A 23,834-nucleotide genomic window follows, 5' to 3' on the forward strand; every position below is an offset into this window, starting at 1 on the left:
CACTGCCTGCAGTGCTACCTTGACTCCTGAAGCTTTGGTAGTTCCCTGTTCCTGAACCGGCACTGTCTGCAGTGCTGCCTTGACTCCTGAGCCTTAGCTCACTTCTTGTTCCTTCCCCAGCAATGCCTTCTATGCTACTTTGTTTTCTTGATTCCTTAACCTGCACTATTCTAGTATACCCTTGTAGCCTCCCCTTCTGTATATCCCTTTCCAGTCCCTGCCTTTCTTCCCATTTCCTTTGTTCCAGTTCTAGTTTGCTGTCTTTCTATTCTGCTGTCTTACTTCTGTTACCTTGAATGTTTGTTACCTGCTTTCTGCCAAGTGTGCCCTGTCATTTCCTTACTTTCCTGTTAAGCACTCCTCCTTGCTAGCTCCTTGTCTAGGGTGCTTGTGTTTAGTTCTACCCTCTTGCTGTTACTGCCTTGCGTGTTCCTGTTTGATCGCCAGGACCCATGGGGACAGCTGACTACCTAGGTGGTGTTTCTAATTCACTGCGAGTATTGTCTTTGAGTTACAGTTATAACATCACCATAGGTATAAGCTTCACAGACCCTGCCTTTGCATGCATATCCTACATGTGGGTATTTGCAGTCAGTATCTGTAACAGCAATTGTGGGTGAGAAACTTACTGAGCTTCAGTCTTACCGTGTGGAGCTCCTGAGTGCTTTACCCCACACTCCCCTTTATTGTTAATGTTGTATTATATATATATGTCTTGCACGTCTGTCCTGGGTGTAGTTAGTCTGAATGCTAAATTGCCTTATGAGTGCCCTTCCTTTCTGAGTCTTAACCATCTTGTTCACTTCTACAGGCTTGCCCTTTGGATCCCCTTTTCTCCTCTGACTCCCTGTATGATCCTGGGCAGCGCTGTAGTCCTCTTTCTGTTTACATTTTCTACCCAGTTCCCAGTCCTTGCACAAGTCCCTGACTGTGTTCCCCACATAGTCCCAGACAGTCCTGACAGCCCTCTTGCTACACAGATGATTTTGTTCTAAGAAAACCCAATTAAATCCTCAATCCAAGTAGAAATTATTTCTTTACAAATGTCTAACCTTCGGTAGAAAAACACATTCAATAAAGAGTTGTCTTGTAGGACTAAAGTTCTGCTTGCAAAGCACCTGCAAAAATTCTTCACAAACATATTAAAGGACAGCTACCCTGGTACACAAAGATTTAGAAAGGAAAGTGTAATATACATAGTATGACTAGCATGTAAATCTGAAACTGGTATTGTTTCTAAAACAATGTACTCTTCCGAGAAAATAGCAAAATGCTTGCTAACAGAGTATGAACTTCAGTAAGTTGCATCGCAGGTGGTATAGGGTTAACATTAAAAGGATACTCAAAATAGTTTATTGAAAAAGAGTCCCATTAAAATGCCTTCACATCAACAACAATGAAAAAACAGTTTGAGGGACAAGTGATTTCAGTTTGCAGTATTTAGAGGAAAGGTTAATGTACTATCTTATACTGGAGTGCTAAAATATTTGGGTAAAATCCATAATCACAGTAGTGAACTGTGATTCCTATTCAATGCGCTATTTTGAAGAGAAGCATATTAGATAGCTGCTATCTTTCAATGAGCTAGTCCGCCCATTTGGAGGCCTTTTGCAAATGTAGGATTAACATTCAGCTGAGTCTTAGCCTACGTCTGAGTCAGAGACAGCTCCAGTCATAGTTCAACAACTGCTCTTCTTCTAGCAGTGAAAAATCGCTGCAAGTTGGTCCCCAAGACCTCCTCTGCAGGAAATAACAACAAAGATATCCCAGACCCAGTGAACACTGTGCACCAGCTTTCCTGAGAGGCTCTGACAGAAGTTCAGAGTACTATAAAAAAAATGGTCCCAATGTAAGTGCAATGAGAGGAAGCAAGCAACTAATCATTCTTAATGCCTTATTTATTTATGGTGTCCAACAAGTTCACTGAGTGATTCCTAAGGCATCTCACCAGGATTTCTTACTCAGGGTTGAGCAGAGGGACAGGGGAGGCTGATAGACATCCAATAGGTCAGGTATTGGCCATACCAACACACGCATCATCACATTAAATTAGGGGCTTCATTATAAAGCTCAAAAGGATTTTTGTTGCTAGCCAACCTCAGCTAATTAAACAATACAACCTGGTGTCTGAGTCGCATTAACAGGAACATGGACGGGTCGGGGTTGGTGTGGGGATTGATGGGGGTGGCATAATTTTGGGTTCCATCCATGTTCTAACAAAGGGTAGCTTTCGTATCATAAATTTCGTGCATGTGGCATGATGCATGATCCAACCCAAAATTCTGAACCGGGGGAAGTTTAGGGATCCCCCGTTATTGTTAGAGATGTGGCGAATGTGATTAGTCTTTTAAGAGAGGCCAACTATTGTCTTTCTCAGGGGACAGGTAAAAAAGCCCATGCTTTCCCTGAATTTTCTGGTAGTAACCATCAGTTTCCCACAGCCGGTAGATGAGGTGGTGCCCTGCTCTACCAAGGGTTGGGAGCAATTCAAAATCCTTGAGCCACTCCTCTAGTGGGCTCGAAGCGGCTATAGTCAGTGGAGGAAAAAAACATAGAACTTAGAATCATGCAGAAGCTGGGACTTATGCACTTGCAACGATTATATTTGAATAGCATACGAGGATTCTGTGATACTGCTACTATAAGAACAATTTGTATGACCCAATTTTGCGTGGGCTCAAGAAAAAATTGCATTTGTTTTGAGAAGTGTACTGTTACAATCTTAGGTATTTTTAAATAACAAAAAATGAAAATAACTTGGTTATTTTCTTTTTTTTAAATCAACTACTATAAATTGACCTTGAAAAAGGCTTGCTTCAATTAATTTCTGTCTTTAATAACAGCATAGTAATGCACCTTAACATCGACACCGAGCAGATATACGGTTGCTGGAATTAAAACTACTGCTGCATGTGTTCAGATTTGTACTTTTATGCTCAAAACTTACCCGAGCAGTTCGCTTAAGTACAAAATGTACCTGAAATATTTGTTGACCATCCACTTTTAAGGAACTACAGTTCGCGTTCAAAATACTGACATGCGTGTTCGAATTTGTAGTTGTGTTAAAAAAAAACGACCTTAAATGCTGCTTGCGTTAAAAAATTACCTGAACGATACAACTTGCGTTAACATTTCTACCCGAAATTATGCAAGGTGGCGTAATAGGGCAATCTCTGTAATTTCACATACATTAAGTTACATTAATTTATCAAAAATTATGCCAATTACTCCAACGTAATTAAAATTTTGCACAGGCATACTCGTAATAAGGGCGTAAGTTGTATAGTTGCCAACCTCAACAGAGATTTATTTAACAGATTCCTTCTAGAGATTGATTATCACAAGCCGAATACTGAACTCGGAGAGAGTGACAGATTACACCCAACCCCACCAACACAAGTGGTTCATACACTTGTGCACAATTATCCTTTGAGACGGCAATTGCAAGCCAAATCAATGTGAGAGTACACTGGTGCAGCAGTGACTTTAGAGTTCTCCTGTTAGGTTTAGCATTCTTGAAAATGTGAAGGGCTCGAAGGCTAGAAACAGACTTACAAATGTCAAACACCACACCCAAGAATTTGAGAATTCTTTATGCACCAAGAAACAAGTTGTACATAATTTGAAGGGACACCTTTGTTGAATGGATAGACTGATTTTGCAAAACAGTTTATAATCTGTAAATGTGAAAGTATGGGTATACAGAAAATTCTAGAATTATGGGTGCACTACTACCTTGACATGTCATTTGGTAAACAATCAAGGACTACATTCAAATTGTAATGGCAGTGTATTAAACTACTAAGAAAATATTAGATTTATCATTGCCATTTCATCTTAATAGAAGGATATTTTATATGCATGGACGCAAAGAAAATGATGCAGAAGAATGCACGGAATCTTGGCTAGACATCTCAACAACATCTTCCTTGTCCTTTTCTAAACAACTTTTGACTGTGGTCTACAACTGTTACTTTGACCTATCAAATATACAGAAAATTATATCCCACTTTCCTTTTTCTTCCCTTCAATACTTTCTCCATTACTTGCTTTTATCCTGTTTCAACAATGTTAAGTTATGCTATGTGATTTTGTAGAGTGTAGCTAATCACCCGTGAGCGTATCCAGGAGCTGAGTAAGGCAGGTCTGAGGGGGTGGAGGAGATCATGTCTGGAGGGTCCTTTAGAAGTCAATGAGGGAGGGGCAGGGGGAGGTTCTGAGGTGTTTTGGAAGGTTGTTCTAGGTCTTGGATCTGAGGTATGAGAAGGAGCGTCCTCCCCTTCTGGTCTTCTTGATTTGAGGGAGGAGTGCTCTTGCCTAGGACCCAGACTGAAGGTGTCTGGCGGGTTGGTAGAAGTTGCAGCAGTGGTTGAGGTAAGCTGGACCGGTGTTGTAGAGAGCTTTGCATGCGTGGGTGAGTAGCTTGAACTTACATCTTTCCTGGACTGGGAGCCAGTGGAGATTGTTGAAGTGTGGATAGACGTGGTTATTTCACTGGATGTTCAGGATGAGTCTGGTGGTGGCGTTCTGAGTGGTTTGGAGTCGGCGTAGGACATGGGCTGGGATTCCGATGTAGAGGGCGTTTCTGTAATCAAGTCTACATGTGATAAGAGCCTGACTGACCCGTTCATTTGGTGTTCAGTGGGATCCACTTTAAAATCTTATACAGCATTCACAGAATTTGGCAGCATGATGAGGAGGCGGTGTTGATCGATCTGCTCATAGAGAGATTGGTGTCCAGGATGTTCCTGGGGTTCTTTGCATGGTCCACAGCGGTGGATGGGGAGCCAAGTTCGGAGGGCTACCTAGAGGTGTTCCATGGGGAGTGGTTGTTGCTGAAAATAAAGACTTTGAGTTTGTCTGTGTTAACCTGGAGGCAGTTGTTTTTTATAAACGTAGAGGCAGTGCTCATGCAGTTGGTGAAATTTGTGTTGGCAGAGCTGGTAGAGTCAGTAAGGGAGAGGATGAGCTGTATGTCACCAGCATAGGATACTATGTTAATGCTGTGGGCTATGACGATGTCCGTGAGGGGCATCATGTAGATGTTGTAGAGTGTTGGGCTGAGCGCCAATCCTTGAGGGACTCCGCAGATGAGTTTCTTGGGTTCTAAGGAGTAGGGGGGGAAGACTAGCTTATTGTGTTCTGTCCATAAGTAAGGAGGATATCCACTTGAGGGCCGGTCTGCAGATACAGAAGTGCTCAAGCTTTCTGATGAGTGATTTGTGGGAGACCGTATCGAAAGCTACGGAGAGGTCGAGGAGGATGTGTGTGGCCGTTTCTCCTTGTTCGAGGACGCTTGTGATGTCATCGGTGGCTGCAATGATGTCGGTCTATGTACTGTGGTTGGCCAAAAGCCTGATTGAGAGCTGTCTAGGAGTTGATGGAGTTCTAGGTGGTCTGCAAGTTGGGTGTTGTTGGTTTTCTCACTGACTTTAGCTGGAAAAGGCAGGAGCAAGATGGGTATGTAGCTGCTGAGGGTGTTGGCGTCCACTGTTGGTTTCTTCAATAGGGCATTGACTTCCACATTTTTCCAGCAAGATGGGAAGGTGGCAGTGGTTATGGAGGTGTTGATTATAGTGGTGAGCATAGGTGAGATGATTGTTCTTTCATGGTTGTATATGATGTAGGGGCATGGGTCTAAGGGGTTCTGAGTGGATAGTCTTCATCAGGGCAGTAGTTTCTTTGTTACAGAGGGGCTTCTAGTTGCTTAGCAATGAAGGAGGTGTTCGGCTGATTGGGGGAGTTTGTATTGGTATGCTGTGGGTCAATGGTGTTGCAGTACATTCAAAATGTTATGTTATGTTATGTTATATAGTTTTGTATAGCGCTCAGCTGCTCCAGCTAAAGAGCGTCCCGGCGCTTTTCAAACAGTAGAAAGAGAGCTGCACCGCCACAGCTTGGCAGGCATAACATAACCGAATCAAGTGCTCCAGATTTCGGAAAAAGATAAGTCTTAATGGCCTTCCTAAATGTCAGAAGGTCATTTAAGCCTGGCAGCTGGAATGGCAGTGAATTTCATAATTTTGCAGCCAAGTAGCGGAATGAGCGGCCGCCCATCCGTGCCCGTTTTATCCGAGGTACCACCACCAGGTGCTGGCCTTCAGAGCTAACGCTCGCTGGGGAACATACGGGGTTAGCAAAGGGCAAAGCATAGGTGGAGTCGCACGTTTCAGAATTTTGAATGAAAGACAAAGGGCCTTGAACTGAATCCGCTTAGCTACCGGCAGCCAATGCAGTTTCATCAAGGTGTCAGTTACCGGATGAAAGCGGGGAAGACCTATCAAAATTCTTGCAGCCGCATTTTGCACCCTTTGCAATCTCTGAACCTCAGCCTGATTTACCCCTAACATCAGGGAGCTCGCATAGTCAGGCGCGACAGAATAGTAGATTGCACCACGAGCAGCCGAGTGGGGGGATCGAAGATGTGTTGTAGATCTTGGCAATCTTCTGTTTGAAGAAGTTTGAGAGGTTGTTGCAGAGTGCTTGGTATGGGATGATGTCGTTGTTGGAAGCTGCAGGATTGGAGGACCCTGTTGATGATGATGAAGAGTTATTTGCCTTTGTTGGAGCTGGCTTTGAGTATGAGAGTTAGGGCCTTTTTTCTTGTATCTCATAGTTGTTGGATGTAGAGGTTAAGGGCGGCTTTGTATATGGAACTTTATAGTGGTGTTTTTGTTGAGTCTCCATTTCCTCTCAAGTTGTTTGCAGTGGCGCTTGGACTCCCTGAAGTCATAGGTTCCTCTTCCTACTACAGGCTTTATAAGTACCAACTAATACCAATTCACCCAATTGAAAGGTCTTACATTTGCATTATTTTCTCACTTGACTAGCTGACGGCCATGAATTCCTACTTGGCTTAGCTGTGGTAGCTTCTGATCACTGGTCAGAGAATATTACATTATCTCGCTATTAATTTCAAATGTTTATACTCGCTGTGTCCACTTTATCTTTGTTCAGTAATATCTGCATACACATTCTCTTACTCTCTTCGTTCTGATTTGCAATTCCTTGTCTCTGTTCCTTGACTTCCTTTAGCCTCTTTACGCTTTCATTCCTTCTTGCCCCTTACCTCTGTTGTAACATTCTAGCTCTATTTGCTCTACTGGCCTTGTCTGATTTAAAGAAACTCTTAAAGGAATCACTACTAAAGGTAGCTGAGAAGAGTTTCATGTTATACCTTTTGTAACATTTATCAATACTGTATTGTATTGGCAATTTTACTTATATTTGTAGCTCACTCGACAAAGGCACTACATTCAATCAATGTATTCAATACAATAACCATATATTAGAAAAATAACAATTTTGAAATGTTGTCTAAATAGGCCAAGGGATCCTTTGACGGAGATAGTTATTCCAGATCGGGAACCACTTCTCGTAGGTACATGAATAACTTGTAAGATGCAGAATTTATTTGTCCGAGCACATTGTTAACAGCTAGGCACACCTCCCTTGCACCAGGGTGCTCTCAGTAGCAACAGAAGAAATTGGATTAAAATGCTTTTACAACTACTACAAACCTATGAGCACCATTTCTAGTACACTATTTTCTTGACGTTTCCCATTCCTCAGTCTTATTTGAGATTGAGAGGTACTTGATGGATGAAGTGGTGAAATCCCAGAGGGGAAGCAATTTAAGCCACTGAAAAGGTGCCACTACAGTTACGGGTATAGCTAAGTAAGATACTATTGAAAACCTACAATGACCTGTTCTGTATTAGTACTTGCTGTTATTTCTCAGACAGCCTTATTTACAGATATATCAAACCTCTTAAGCATCTGTTTTTATAGAAATACGAGAGGGGCATATGTTAGTCTGTTGTGCTGAGGGTGTAGATAGTCTTAATACTTTGGCATTCCTAAAAGAGGGCATCCCTAAATGCTGGACTTCTAGAATGAGCAAATTGGACCGTTCCTTAAATAAAAGTATAGCTCAGTGCTAGTTACAGAAATCAACTCACTGTTACAATTCATTGGTTTTGTTTGACAGAGTAAATCCGACCCCCTTAACACGTGATAAACATGTTATACTATTTGTAGTGGCGAACACCACATAATCACAAGTGGAATTGGGGTTTCCAAGTTACTTAATAGACATTGAAAGTGCAATATTTCTCATATAGAGCAATTACAGCACACAACCAAGGGTTGCAGAAGTAAACACAAAATACACATTCTGGCTACTCTCCTTGCAAATAATACAGTTCTGTGTGATGTCGTTGTGAGGGAACAGATGTTCAGAATGTGTAAATCCTAAAGTCTCTACAAATACCAACCCCACTATGAATTCCTCATATAATACTGTAATACGCATCTTCCCCACTAAAAGGATAGTACACTAACACCACATTTCTCATTAAACAACAAGCTAAGATCATCCACCCCTCCATTTTGGTTTGGAATTCTGATCATTGTCTACTTTTAAAATATGTCATGATTAAAAATGTCTGCAGCTGTGTGGACCTAATATTCTCATATTATATTAGTATTTATTTTACGTATTCTAGGACATGCCAGTGCCCATTAGCACCCACTCATACTTTCAGGTTACAGTTAGGTATACTTTAATACGACCGTAGATGGTGTTTATGGCAACACTATGGTGTGGGTGTCTAATTTATGTGTTTTTTATGCATCTTACAAAACTTAGTGAAAGTTCAGACTATAACTTCTCATTGACTAGGCCTTCGTACATAGCCCAATCATCTATTTTACATGCTCATACACTTGAGCTGCTTTACTTTCTGCTCTCATTTGACAAGTACCACATAAAATGACTTCTTACGCAATTATTTCAGTGTTCTGATTAATCCCGCAACACTGTTCTTATCCACATAATTCATGAAACCAAATATAACAATCACACACAGAAGGGCAGTTCTTAATAACTCCATCACAGATATCTCTCACACGCCACATGCTTGCCTAATAACTCATTTGAGCACACCATTACTTTTTGAATCAATTGCATGCAATATTTTTCAGCACATTTACACTCCTTTTCCTAGAAATTGCAACCACTTGAATTAACAAATGTGCTATACAGATTAGATATTTCACCCAGAAAACGGAAAGGATATGATTAATGCACTGTACTTCAGGCAACAGTTAATTCAAAATGATTTGCTGCAACATATCCAATGCTATGCGTCTTTGCGAATTGAAGTCTAAACTGAAATCTGAATATCAGGGGCATATTTAGAAAATATTTACAACATTGGGGCTTACAACGTTTGAGAAACTAAAACTCTTAGGCTCAGCTTTCACGCTTAATGCGATGTAGAACTCAAGAGCTGGTGGGAAAAGAGTCTAATCCGGAAAGAACCGTGTAGTATTTGTGGCTCATTAAACTACAGGAAAGTCCTCCTCCAAACTGACCTTACAAACTCGACAGAGTGGAGAGAACGGCTTCATGAAGAATGTGGTCTTCAATGGTCACTTTTGAATACCCTTGGTGCTGAATTCTTTGGATGTCAAATGTCTGCAAGAGTCAAATATTTAAGAATGGAATGTTTTATGGCACTGCATAATGTTACTAGGAGCTGAAGAAGCAATTGAATATTCAGACGTTGGCATGCTGGCATAAAATCCCCCTGACACAGGCAGCAAAGTCTTGGGAGTCACAGTTTAAGAATTGTTTTGATCTGCTCTAAGAGGATCATAGGCTGCGTGGTTGGGCAGAGGACAATTAATTAATTCACCATTGTCTCTTTAAACAGCTTTTTGGCTAATAAACCACCAAGCCAGAAAACGCAGAGTACAAGACTTGTAGGATGTAGTCAACAAAAAGTGAAACTGAATTTAAATAAGTTTAAAGGAGGCAAATAATATGGACAAATAAAGAAATAGCAAGAAAATCTGCATCTTGTCACAAAGCAAAAACACAAAAAGGCGACAACAAAAAGAAACTGTGACAGGCGAATAAGGGGTGATATGTCAGAAAGAAAGAATGCATCAATGAAGTAGTGTCCAGATATTCTCCTGTGTGGTGAAAAAGAGACTACAACGGCACCATAGAGAATTGGAAGAATCTCTGACGTCATGGGCACAGTGGCTCTCTACTTCCAATGGCAGGGCTAGGCTTGAAAATACGTGAACTTTAGAGTGCTCAACAATCATCCCATTGACATAAGGATATTCTCCCAAGGACATATACAGACCAATCGAAGCTTGAGAAGTTATTTTTCATTACTTTGCATACTTACTTTAATTTTTTTAGGAATATGTGCAAGCAAAGATGTCATACAACAAAAAGCACTATTCACTTCTGATTGTTATCATCAGTTGAGACATCCTTTGTACACTGGGTTCTCGGAATGCGGTTGCAAATTAGCTTCGGACCAGAACTGTAAACGTACAGTCTGTCAATTAGTAATTTAAATTATGTTTTGCTACATTCGCCCATTATACAAATCCACCAGCCATAGCCTCGAGACAATTTCTAAAAGAAAACACGTATTTGAGAAAAAACTGTTCTTTCAAGAACATAAATAAGCAGTACATACGATGTTCAGTAGCATCAACAAGCGAAATGATTACATAAACTTGTGAACAAGTAGCACTTTAAGACAAGGGTGTGTGATGAAGCTAGCAACAAAGGCTCTGTGGTTCAGTCAACCAAATGACAATACACCATAGGACTTTGTATCAGCGTCTGAGTCGGAAGGTAAAAAAAAATAGCACTCCTTCAAGAAGTCATCCTCATCGTGGGACTTAACCAATGCCAAAGTCATCAATATACCGATTATTACGAACCTCGTAAATAACTGGGAAAATCACTGCCTGATTGTCCTATAAGCCAGTCCAACCCTGCCAAAAGATATATGGGACTTCACAAGAGGGAGAGGTGGCTACGCTGGATAGTGTCTGGTATGTTGTTAAGCATGGTATTACAGAAGTTATGAGGCACACGGTGCTGCACAGATACGGGCACAAGAATGCCATAACTCGTCGGAATAAAATGTATTCAGTTACATGTACGGGTCAATGTGACTTACTACTATTGATCATTAGAATTTGAGAGGAGGCAGACTCAATAGGATGGATATTGAAAAGGGAGTGTGCCGTTTTTTTTTGCGATGGGTGGATGATAAGGGAGGTTTTATGTACATATAATCTATATATTGAATACATTTTTTTTTAAAAAGAAATAAAAAAATACAACACAGCAGTAGCATGTTTCAAGGCATTCCTACACAACAACACCCAGCAAGTTAACATAGGCCCCATTTGTTTCCAAAACAGCCAATATCTATTGTGGTGTGACCGATGACTCCACATTTAGTGCTTAAGCAAATCACAAAACAAAATTAAATAATAGCAGGAAACTTTAAGTCCAAGTCCGGCAAAATAGATGCTTAGGTCAAGTATTCGCGATATTAGGATATGTATGTTAAAAAATGATTACAACACACAAAGTTTCCTCTAGCTACCCAAAGCAATGGAATCAGAGTTAGTTGATTCTCAAAGAAGGAATATTTACATTCTCTTTCTGCAGAATTGACTGAACAACGCAAGCCACTGGAGATGGGCAGTTAGTTGTCTTGTAAGCTGAAGAACTGGAAGTACTGAACGTTGGGCTGCATGTGAATTGCTAGCCACATTACCAGGTTGTTATAGCACCAGACAATCAGACTAAATATTCCTCGAGATACCACACTCAAATAAGTTGAGATGCTTTTTGAAATATGAAGAGTGAAACAAAGAAGGAGCCTTGCAGTGATGTGCGGTGTGAAGAGGCATTGAGCAGGTAGGTTGAATGTTTCTGCTGGGAACTCGTTATACATATAACCTGATACCCATCAGAGAAGAGTTTACTTTTGCACATTGAGTCCAGTCTCATTTTTAAGCAAAAGATCCTCTTCGGATTATTACACCAGATCTGAGGATTTATTCACAAATCACTGTTAGAAATCCCATCCATGTCTCGCTTAACAGTGTCATAAACACTTGGATTTGCCAATTCCGTAGTTTTACCATACCTTCAGAGTGCTGACATTGAGAAAAAGCCTAATGGTGGATTAGGAGACTACTTCTGAATTCTAAGGCTGGACAGGTCGAATGCAGTGGAGCCTCCTGGTAGTCAACTCCTGCCTGATAGAAGAAATACGATCTAAACTAGGAACAAAAATTCAGTCATTGCATTAAAGCTGGACGGGACCAACTAGGTATTATTGATGCATGTTGGAAGCCGGCAGAAGTCAGCAAGTACCCTCTGGGAGACAAAATAAATGATCTGCTTAGGGCAAAATTAGACTGATGAGGGCAAAGATGTTTGCATGGTTGGCGAGAGGAGTCAGGGCAACATCGATGTTCACTTGGGCAGTGTTGGCGATTACCTATAGAGAGAGCAGAGCTATGAGTCATCTTCTACCAAGTAGTGTAGCTGAAGCTCAGTGATTCATGCATATTTTTTGTATGGATTTATTCTTCAAGTGTCTAGAATAGCATGCCTGTAATGCGGCAGAGTCCATTGAAAATTCAAGGGTGTGTTGATGCTTCTAAGGAGCAGTTTAAGTGTGATGCAGCATGTTAACCTGTCAGCATTTCAGAGGGCTCTCTATTCCTTACACCAGTGCAAGGCAGTATGATACTCATTTCTTTGTCAGACACATTATGGCATGTGTACTGTGAATGGTGTTTCATGTCTCTGGGGGCCTTCTAAGGGTAGTGTTAACTTCTGATATTGTACTTGTTCAATACAAGTTTTCTTGGGTTACCGTACCAGAGAACATATTTTCAGGATATGCATAAAAACAAAAGACTAGTTCTCATATTGGAGCTCTTTTACAGACTAATTAGTTTACTTCTTTGATTTTTATGAGGGACACCTGTGGCAGATTGATCTTCAAATCATTTAAAACTACATCTACAGACAACAATAATATTCGACGATAGATTGTGCAGCTGCTAGCCAGGACTGTTGCCGTTACTATTAGTATTAAACCAAAAAATCCACTAATCAACTGGTTTTTATGTTTTATTCTGCTCTTCATAAAGTATGTCAAGGTTAGATATGTTCCTGGTTAGTAATACTTTGACCTCTTCGTCCAAAATTGTTCTTAATCCGAGGGTCTTGTCGGACCACAATACTCTGTGGCTGTTTCTTCAATTTAGGGAGCTTACTCAGGTGCTGGAGCCTTGGAGCTGGGCGTTTGAAAGTAGATTGCTATTGGAAGGTGGCTATGTTAGTTCTATGAATGTCGATTTCAGGGAGTTCCTTGGGTTTATTATTGGCTCAGCACCACTTCCAGTGGTCAGGATGCCCTCAAGGCTTCAGGACGTGGACAGACTCTTAAATTTGCCTCCTTTTAAGGGAGGATGGTATTGATGGAAGAAATTGCGACACAATGGACTCTTGGCTACTTGAAATCTGATTTAGGATATAGTATTATGGTGAAGGATGGACCTTGGGCCGACTGGCTCTTGGAGTGGGATATTGCTCTAAGGGGCCTTCCTTAGAAAACAAATTTGGGACAGGGTGAAAGAAATGGAAGGGCCAAGCAGATGACTTGTTATGAAAACAGCAAAGAAATGGGGCAAACTCTTTCCTTTAGAGTAAGAGACAGTTTTAGTGCTAATACCATCCAGCAGATCAGGGATGAGGACAGAGATCTTATGACCGATACAGTTGCTATTTGTGACGTCTTCCGCCGGTTCTATCAGGACCTCTATAGGAGGGACTCCTTCTGTTCCACAAAGGACATTTTTTAATTCATCGGGCAACATTATGATCATAAGGTGTTTCCTAGGCATTGTTCCAAATTTGAGGCACCCATAGCCCTTCTGGAGGTCGAAAATGCCATTGACTCCCTTGCCAGTAGGAAGGCTTTGGTCCTGACCAAATACCGTTAAGAGTTTTATTCCACCTTTTCGCAGACTCTTGCTCTGGTGTTAAGGAAGGGATTTGTTTAATTCTTTTGATGAGTCTAACCAGGTATCAGAGTCTTGGAGAGAGACCAACATTGTCTTTTTTCCAAAAAAGGGGAAGGATCCCACACACTGTGGATCATACAGTCCAATTTCTTTAATTAACGCAGATTCTATGATCTATGCGAGCGTTCTCACCAAACAGCTGTCTGTTATCATATCGGAATTGGTGGATTCAAATCAACACAGCTTTATCTGAGGCCAGGACACAACATCGCATGTCAACACAGCAATCATGGCCTTTCAGGTGGCCTCTTTTGGCGGGGGTCCTGTTGGTATGATCTGTTTGGATGCAGAGAAGGCCTTTGACTGGGTTTCTTGGCCCTTCCTCTGGGGGGGTCCATTTTTTGCCAGCTTAGGCCCAGTCTATGTCTCTTGAGTGAGACGCCTCTATTCTGGTCTTACAGCAAGTATTTGCAGTGTAGGCTTGCTATCAGATCCCATTTATATTCTCCGTGTATCCAGCAGGGGTACCCTCTCTACCCATAGCCATTTGCGCTATATATAGAACCGTTTATTCAATCTCTGAAGCGGTCTGATGAGATGCAGTTTTCTGAGACTTCATCACTATGAGGTTAAAATCTGGTTTATGCGGGTGACGTTGCTGCTTTGACGCCTGCTTAGATCGGAGGCCTACACAGATTACTCTCCCTCTGTATTTTTATCTTTTCCATTGTATTCCACTTTTTTCCCAGTGGCTTTTTTCACTATGGTGGAGGCATTGAGGCAGAAGTTTATTTGGGGTTTTCGGAAGCCTCACTGTAAGATTCAGTTCTTACAACAGCGCTAGGAAGATGTTGAGGTTTTATGTTCGGTTTTGAAGTTTTATTTTTTGGCGTACTTTTTTTCACGACTCTGCTTAATTTTGAGTTGGGGGATGGCCACTGGCGAATATGTTCACAGAGTTTCTTCCGCTTGGCTAATCAATAGTCTCTGGTGTGGGTATCGGGACGCATTAAACTTTAAGAGAACTCGTTTTAAGACATTCGAAATTTTTTCATCTTATTTGGAGTTCCCTTAGATGAATATTTTCCAGTATCACCCCTATTTACCCGGCTTAAGTATTTGGGCTATAATTCTAACCTTCATTATTGTATCCATGATGGCTTCAGGGAGACCTGGGGTAGGGTTAACCTTTTGAATTTAGGTCAACTATTTGATGGAGATGTTCTATCTTAATTTGGAAAAATACATCAACAGTTCACTCTTCCTTACACAGTTTCTTATAGATATCTTCAGTTGCGGCACTTTATTTGTAGTCTTAAGGAAGAAGATCTGAGTTGCTTTGATAACCCCGGTCTGGAACTTATAAGGAATGCTCCATTATATCCAACCATTGGGCTGGTTTATAAATTAATATACCTGTCGTCTCGGGATCTTCTTGAGGATCCGTTCCAGTGGAGGGCAAATAAGTGGAGCGATCTGCTTAATATGGAAGTAATGGTCGCTGACCTCCGGCGCAGTAATGTACTGTCTCACGTAGCTTTGTCTTTGTATGTATCACGTGTAAAGGTACCTCATCCTAAATGTACCAACGACTGGTATCATACTCTGCATCGTCTCTTCATCATAAAACTACGACTGGAGGACCGCTGTGGGCTCGTGGGAGCCAATGCGGTTCATGTTTTTGCATCTTGTTCTATTTTTCGATTGTTTTGGGAATTTCTTTTTGGAAAGTTGTATGGCATCTCTAACGTTGTGGTTGTAGCTGATTCAAAGATGATCATGATAGGACATTCACCAGCTATTCCTCCCTACCTGTCTGCTACATATATTTTATCCATCTCGTAGGCAAGACTGGTTTTGGCTTGTTTTTGGCTCCTGAGTTAGCCTCCCGATCTGTAGATTTGTTGGCAGGAATACTTAATCGTTAGTAGGTTAGAGATGGTGCTAATTCAGAACGATCCTCGGAGGAGAAAGCTGAGCCGGATCTGGGACCTATTCTGGGTTGGTTGGCGGATGCAGATGCTTCACAGGATTTATCCACCTAGTTTTTTTTTCACTCCCCCTCTGTGGTGCCCTCCTCCACCTTTTCATGACTATGTATTGCATTTGTGGTTGATTTGTTTCTCTACAATTAATGTTGTTGGTTTAGATATGCGGCTAATTTTGCTCTAACCTCATGTGCTGGACTAAATCTAAATACCATCTCCCTACCCAATTTGGCAAAAGCTGAAAATAGGCATTTTTCCTGCACACATAATAGACTCTACTACCTACAGGCTCTTCCCCTGACAGCACCTCATCATGCACAGCTCTGAACTCTTGGCCACAATCACCCCAAAACCACTATCTCGGACCTTTGATCTCGATCTTTCTCTCTTATCACACATAAATTACCCCTCTTTTGTAAATACAGGTTAAGTTTCTAATGTATTACTAACAGCCTAACTGCTGCTTCTTATTTTCCCAACTGATCCTTTCTCCCTTCTTTACTTTTTCTTCAGTCTTCAATTTTCATGTATTCGATTCCTCTATAGAGTTTTCCTCAGCCATATTTAACTTACACAAAGCTTTAAATTGAGTCGGTTTAGTAGTGTTAATTTGTGTGATAGGTCTCACATCAGCGAATGGAATAATGCAAATATATAGTGCGTACATGTTGCGCCGTTGAGCAGGTGGGTATAAACAGGGATTGGCCCGGTAAATCATGTTATTATTATTATTATTTTTTTAAACGTAAGAGCTTTATTCGGAGTTTCAAATAATACAAGGTTATAAGCCTACAACCCTGAGGCCGGCTGCTATACCATGGTAATATGTCTCGTATGGAAATTACACAGCTATTCAGCCGACAACCCGAGGTCTGGCAGCAAATCAGGCAGAATGATCATACAGATGTAATGGCTTACAACTTATCTCCACCGTTTATCTCACTTTTATATTTTTAACAAAACATAACATAACTTTCGACTCTGTAGAATGACAATTTGTACGTGATGGTACTTTCAATACACCTGTTCTTAATAAAGGTCCGTCTAGTTCTCTCCCCCTTCCCACTCTCTATCGGGGATAACTCCAGTCTCCCGGCTGTGTCTGGCTCGGGTGCTGGTCCACTGGTGGGATCATGGAGTGAGTCTCCGGTTACTATCCCACCCCCCTACCCTTCTTCGTCTTCCGAACTATCCTCCTCGTCCTCCGACAGGGGTTCACACAGATCACCCCGATATTGATTCCAGGGTGTCCAGATCTTATTCCACTTGCGTGGGTTAGCTCTCAGTTTATAAACCGCTCTCTCAGTCACCATCATCGTGTCCATATTTCTGCACCATAGGGCCAGTGTCGGGGCTTCCACCGCCCCCCATTTCTGCGCTATGTCCCTCTTGGCTACCATTAGGCCTATAATAACCCATTGTTGGTCGTGTCGTGTAAGGTCCGTAGGGCCCCATATATGTAAAAGGCATGTGCGGGGGTCGGGTAGCAGCGTCTTTCCCAGTGCCTGAGTGATGGTGCGGAAAATCTGACGCCAGTATGAGGTAATAATCGAGCAGTCCCATAATGTGTGTTTAAAGGAACCCTCCTCATTACAACCCCTTAAACAGAACGGGTGCTCAGCCCTATGTAATCTATGCGATAGTGTTCTAGTGAAGTAGACCCTATGCAGGACCTTGAGCTGCACTAATCGGAATCTAGACGAAATGCCCGCCTCCCTTGGGGATGCCAGAGCCATATTCCATTCCAATTCACTCATGTCTCCTAATTCTCCCACCCATGTCTCCCTCAGTTTAACTAGGGGGTCCGGCAGATTATTCAGGAGTTTACGATATGTCAGTGAGGTGGCGTGTGTTTGTAGAAAGTCAGTGAGCAAGCGATCTTCTAATGGAGACTCTGCGATCTGGGTTCCGGTTGGTATCGCCGCTTGCAGCGCATGCCTAATCTGGAAATATCTGTACGTTTCGGTTGAACTCAGGTTGTAGGTCTGCTGAAGGTGTGTGAATGGCACCACTCCATCAATCAACCACAGGTCCCCCACCGTAGAAAGGCCTATAATATCCCATTGGGTGAAGCCTTTGGTACGTCGCAAGTGGCCCAGCGCCCTGGTGTCCCACAGAGGTGTCATTTTTGTTATAACTCCCTCCCATTGGAGCCTCTTCTGCGCCCTGTGCCACAGCGTGACCGTATGTTTGGTCGGACCTATCAGTTTCCCCAGTAGTCCCTTGTGGTATAGAGGAGCCAGTAGGCTGTGTGTGCCTAGCTGTATTCTGTCTGCCCGGTAGGCCGGGTCGTCTTGCGGTGCATGCAGCCAGTGGTTGACAACCTTAAGTTGTGACGCCCAGTAATATAATTGTATGTTGGGCAACGCTATCCCTCCTTCGTACCAGCTCCTGTTGAGTTTCAGATGAGCTATGCGTGCCGGGCGCTGCCCCCATAGCAAGCTATTCACCACCGCCGCAACGCTCCGCAGATACCGCGGTGGCACCAAACTCGGTGTATTCTCAAGTACGTATAAAAGTCTGGGTAGGGCCATCATTTTATATAAAGCTGCCCTCCCCAGTAGTGTCAGAGGGAGGGTCATCCAGTGACCTACATCCTTTCTCAACCTGGTTAGGGGTGGCATCAGGTTCCTGTCGTAAAAATCTGTAGCGTTACGGGTGATGTGGTTTCCCAAATATTTAAATGAGGCGTCTGCTATCTCTAATTGGCACTCACTCGGGAGGACCGGTGGGGGTCCCTGCAGCTCGAAGAGCACTGATTTTGCCCAGTTGATCCTGTAGCCTGATGCCCGTCCGTGTTCCTCGCAGTAAATCATGTTATTTAGCAGTGGTTGAAGTCTGAGGGACAATATCTTAGCAATAATTTTTTTTAATGAATGTTGATAAGGACAGCAGCCTATAAGAAGAGCATTCAGGGTTGTGGAATTCCTGTAGCCTGACCCCCAGGACAAATTGTTTGGGGTCAAGGACAACAAGTTTTGATGTTCATTTTGTCCTTGGAACAAGTAGGCCCAACCCCCTGCAGTACAAACCATTGGCTGCCAGATTACAGTACCACTTTATGGATCAGGGAAGGGCATTGTATGCAGTTACGGAATATTTGTGTCCATATATTAATGCTGTTCGAACTTGGATTTATGGTTCATTAATGGAAATTCTTTCTTATAAGGGTGAGCGTTCTAAGGAAATGTTGTAGGTCAGAAGGCACTACTGACATTGGTTCCAGTATAAATATATATGCGCATGTTTGCAAAGTTTAACAATATAAGACTACGTATAATGCTTCCAGGATGCTCTCTCATTATATGCATATATACGCAAAAGCTTGAAAGGAAGATTGATAATTTTTTGCTTTCATAATGAAATGTTTTTTAAAAAAAATGCAACTAGAAAAAAACATTTTGCTAAACTACTGTGAACATTTAACCCCTTTGGCGATTATGACGAGCTTAGCTCGTCATGAAGCACAGTGGAGCTGTGCTCATGACGAGCTGAGCTCGTCATAACTGCCGTGGAACGCCCACGCGGGGCTAATTCCCCTCCTGTGCGGGAGTTCCACAGGAGTGGGCGGAGTCATGACGAGCTCAGCTTGTCATGAGCACAGCACGCGCCCCCACCCCCTGCACCGCGGGGGAATTAGCCCCGGTTGGAAAGGGTTAGGTACCATTTCTTTGAAGCATCATTTAGTAAAATGTGTTGATGCATGCTAGTATTTCTCAAAGAATATTTATAATGGGAAATCAGTGTAACCAGTTTCAAAGAAATTATAGGAAAACAACAATAAACAAGCATTGGCAAAGCCAAAAAGCAGGACATTGATGGTCAGCCATTTTTTTGTAAACTTTATTGTTGTGGGAACTGCTATGCCCTCATCATTATAACATACATTGGCAAAAGCAAAAATATTTTTGGTCTCAAAAACCACAAATTTGCACAGTTTTAATTTTTTTATTTAAAGAGTTATATAGTGCGAACGTGACCCTTGGGTATCAGAGCGCTTCACAATTACATGAGGTAGGTTTGAGATACATCTTGTGTATAGTAGAACGTTTCACAATGATATGAGGTAAATTAGGTATACAGCTATACAGTATTAGCACAACTATATACAGTGAGCTAACATATATCTATAAAATTCCTGTATGTGTCTATCTTCAAGGTTACAGTAGAAGTTATTGGAATTGCTTACTGTATAAGGTGTACTGCGACTTCCATTACAAATAGTTAGGAAGTGTCTTTTTCCATGCATTCTACATCCATAAGTCTGGGGGAGTACAGTACCGACAAAGGTTATCCCCAGTAACTGGTGACTTTCTCTTTACTTACATTGTTGTTCCGTTTGGTAGACAGGTTAGGTGTACAGCTATACAGTAATAGCTTAAGTATGTACAATGATATAAGGTAGATTTAGGATACAACTTGATATCAAAACTAACATATATCTATATAATTCCTGTATATGTCTAGCTTCACAGTTGCAATAAAAGTTATTGGAATTGCTTACTGTACAAGGTGTACTGGGACTTCCACTACCAATAGTTCTGAGGTGTCTTTTTCCGTGCATTCTACATCCATACGTCTGGAATAGTATAGAACAGACAAAGGTTATCCCCAGTATAGCTGGTGACTTTCTCTTTACTTACATGTTGTTCTGTTTTGGAAACATCTATGTCACGGTGCTAGTAATGAACTGTCTTGCCTATGGAAGGAACTTACTCATTAGGAAGATCTTAGCTTCCCTCTTGAATGTTGCACTGAGAGAAACTACTTTGCGTGCCGATACGCTCCTTGTGAAAAATCAGAAGTGAAGCCAGCCAGTAGATAGAAAGTGAGAGAGAGAGAGAGAAAGAAAGAGCGAGAGAGAGACAGGATTTTTATAAAAATAAAATGTCTTGGTTAACACCAGACCTAAATAGAGGCCCAATTCTTAAAGAAAGTCACAAAAGTACAGCCATGGTATTTATCCTTGCAATAATGCAGATTTATGGCTTTCATGAATTTACAGGAGTAGGTCAGGGAATCGTACTCCTAGAAAATATTTGTGAACTGCATTTTAGCACAAGCAAATATGCATATGTAGGTTTGCTCATGCAAAAATCGGTTGAGCAGTAATAAGTTCACTTTCCCACCAACCACTTTTTTCCTCAACCCTAGAAGTAGTTTTACTTCTGCCTTGTTAGGAGTAAACGTTCAGCCTTTCTCTGTATGGTAAAATATTGAAAAAGCGATAATGATAACCCATAAAACATGCTAGAAGGATTGCACAGACTCAAAAGGGCATTCCAACCATGGGGAACTATTGCTTACTGCTATCTCCAGCCCCAGTATGTAGATCTGCGGTAAGGTGGCAAATTTAGCAAATTGCTAGATTTCAAACCCTAGTATGATATGAGCTCTGGCATAGTCAGAGAGACTATTATCAGAGTGATTACATAATGAGATTGCTGCCATGATTTGCCTCTGCACTGCATGGCACCAAAGGAACAAGTGGATTTTGTTAGAGGACAAGTAGATATTTTAATAAATTCAACCCCCCTGAGCATTGGTTTGGAGGTTTATCTGGTTTCAGGAGTGTTATCAGGAAAGCCTCTTTAAGAGATGGAGGGAAGTGTTTGCTTAGTGTATGCTGCCTCAAACATCTTGTGTAGGTGCGGGGAAAGAAATGTTCCACAAATTCTTTATAGAATTCACCCAGTAAGCCATCTAGGCCCGGGTCTTTATTATTAGGCAGCAATTTTAAAATATCCTTAATTTCATCCGCCGTGATAGGTTGGATGAGGTACTCTCTTTGGCCCTATGAGAGACATACTAAACCAATATCGTCCAGATAATTTGAGATCTTGGCAACTGATGTGCTCTCCCGGTAACTATATAACTGTGCGTAAAATGCTGAGAATTCAGCCCCAATTGCTGGCATGTCAAAACAGGGTGTGCCATCAGATTTGTTAACGCTAATTATGTGCATGTGCGCCCATGGTTCTTTCAGTTCCGTGGCTAAGTGGCATCCCCGCCTCCCAGTCTCCCGCCCTCCCCATACACTCTGGTCACCTGTCTATGGGAGAGAGGGTGGATTCCCTGTGCCGCTGCAGCTTCATAAGCTGTGACCTTGACTCTTATGGCCGTTGGGGTGCTAGCCTTTGGAGCGGTCTCATCGTCTAACTGCTGCAGTGTACCTTCTATTTTCTGAAGCGGAGTACGGATATCTCTTAGTATGCCTATTTGTGCACACATAGATATCCCTGTATGGTGGATTTAAATGCTTTGTAAGGACCTGGTGTGACCAGGTCTAGCTGGGAGCTCAACCTGGGTCCATTAAAGGTTTCAAGAGTTGTATAAACTAATTTATATGCACTTGTCCCAATTCAACATCATTTGACGTGCAAAAGGTCTGGTTCAAAATAAACGTTGTTTTTACTGTACCTAATACATCATATTCATGTGGTTTCAACAAGTACGAAAATGGTGATTGAATGAAATACAATTTGGCTAATACATTGTTAAATCACATATGTATATTTCATTCCTTGCATCTTTGCAAAAGTCCTTAAGTAAATGATAAACATCAAAACATATCCCAATGCATTTCGGGTCACTACTGGACCCTTCTTCAGGGGTTGGTCCTTATTCAAACAGTTTGAATCCTTGATGTTCAATAGATGTTCTGTGTATGAGCACTTCAAAGTGGTATTTCAAACACTGTAAAGATAGTAATCGCCATAATGATAATATCAGTATTTTCATGTGAAAGTCTGCACAGTGTCAAAAGTGATTCTGATAAAGAGATGAATAAATCGTGAGGGTACTGTGAAACTAACAACAGCAAAGCTGAAGTATATAAGGAAACTAATTAGGGGGGTGAACTGTGATAGTGCTGAGGTACCACCTTATTTGGAAAACCCTACTGCCACATATTGAGTGTGCTTTTCACCGAACACCACGTGATGGAGAAACTACGTGCAACTCGAGTGCATCCAAAATCAAAAATCTCAACTTACCCGCCCAACACACACAATAGTGGACGGTTTCAAGAATTCAACGAGCGTATCCGGTTCTGTAAATTACATGTATACTTATGTCAATCAAATGCTGTCGTGAGAGAAAAAAGCGTCTCCAAAACTCTATGTGTCTCACTGGCTTACCGGAAAACGAGTGTCACGAGTATAAATCCCAAAGTTCCCGCAATCTGCGGTACATCATAAACGTGCTGGCCAAAGGCTCCCTGTAAAGTGAAGGATGCGAGTGCATAAGTAACCCGCCTGTATTTTCCCGTGTGATGAAAGATCACATGAAGCGGCAAGCGCTTAAGTCATGCCTACCTTCGGTGTCGTGGCGTCCTCTAACCCTCGACCTCAAAACTACTTCCGGAAACAACATCCGGTACAACGTGGTTTGCTTAAATAGTCATGCGCCCTAGCCTTAGCCTAATATCCGGTTCACTGTGCATATGCTCTTAAAGAGATAGGTACTATTGGGGACGAAAACCTGTAAAAGGACATGGGGTATTCCGTTAATTAAGCTTCGTGGTTTGCTAAAAAGGTGACTCAAAGCTTGGCCAAAGCCGTAGTAGTGTGAAGAGATACCAATGTATCTGAATCCCATGGTGGAAGATTTTGTTATGATTATGACGGTCTGCGCTCGATATAATGTCAAATTAGCAAAAAGGAAAATACTGAACAATTGTAGAATGTGAAGCTGAAGTGTACTATTCATAATCAAAACGTTAAAAAGTGTGCACTCATGATATCGAGGAAAAAAGACATGAAGGATAATAAATGATGCAGTGTTCGACTAGAATGAACTGTATCAGAATTCTTAATCTGACTGTACAGGTAACACTAATGATATTCCCATAACTGCGTTGGAACAATAAGTTAAACAGTTATCAATGACATAGGCGATAAACACTATTTTTAACACTGTACATGAAATTACTGGATGATATTAAAACAGCACAAAATAAAACAACTAATT

At 41.7% G+C, this 23,834-nt stretch overlaps 1 protein-coding gene across 1 annotated transcript in view; it reads right to left on the reverse strand.

Moving 5' to 3' along the window:
* Window positions 1-23,834, reverse strand: part of LOC144781513 (inositol-trisphosphate 3-kinase B-like) — a 944,304-nt gene that overhangs the window by 507,652 nt on the left and 412,818 nt on the right. Inside the window, exon 3 of the mRNA XM_078660403.1 lies at window positions 20,368-20,442. The gene's annotated coding sequence lies outside the window, so the exon portion shown is untranslated. The remainder of the gene's footprint in view (window positions 1-20,367; window positions 20,443-23,834) is intronic.

This window comes from Lissotriton helveticus, chromosome 9 (assembly GCF_964261635.1).
Source record: "Lissotriton helveticus chromosome 9, aLisHel1.1, whole genome shotgun sequence".
NCBI classification, from domain to species: Eukaryota; Metazoa; Chordata; class Amphibia; order Caudata; family Salamandridae; genus Lissotriton; species Lissotriton helveticus.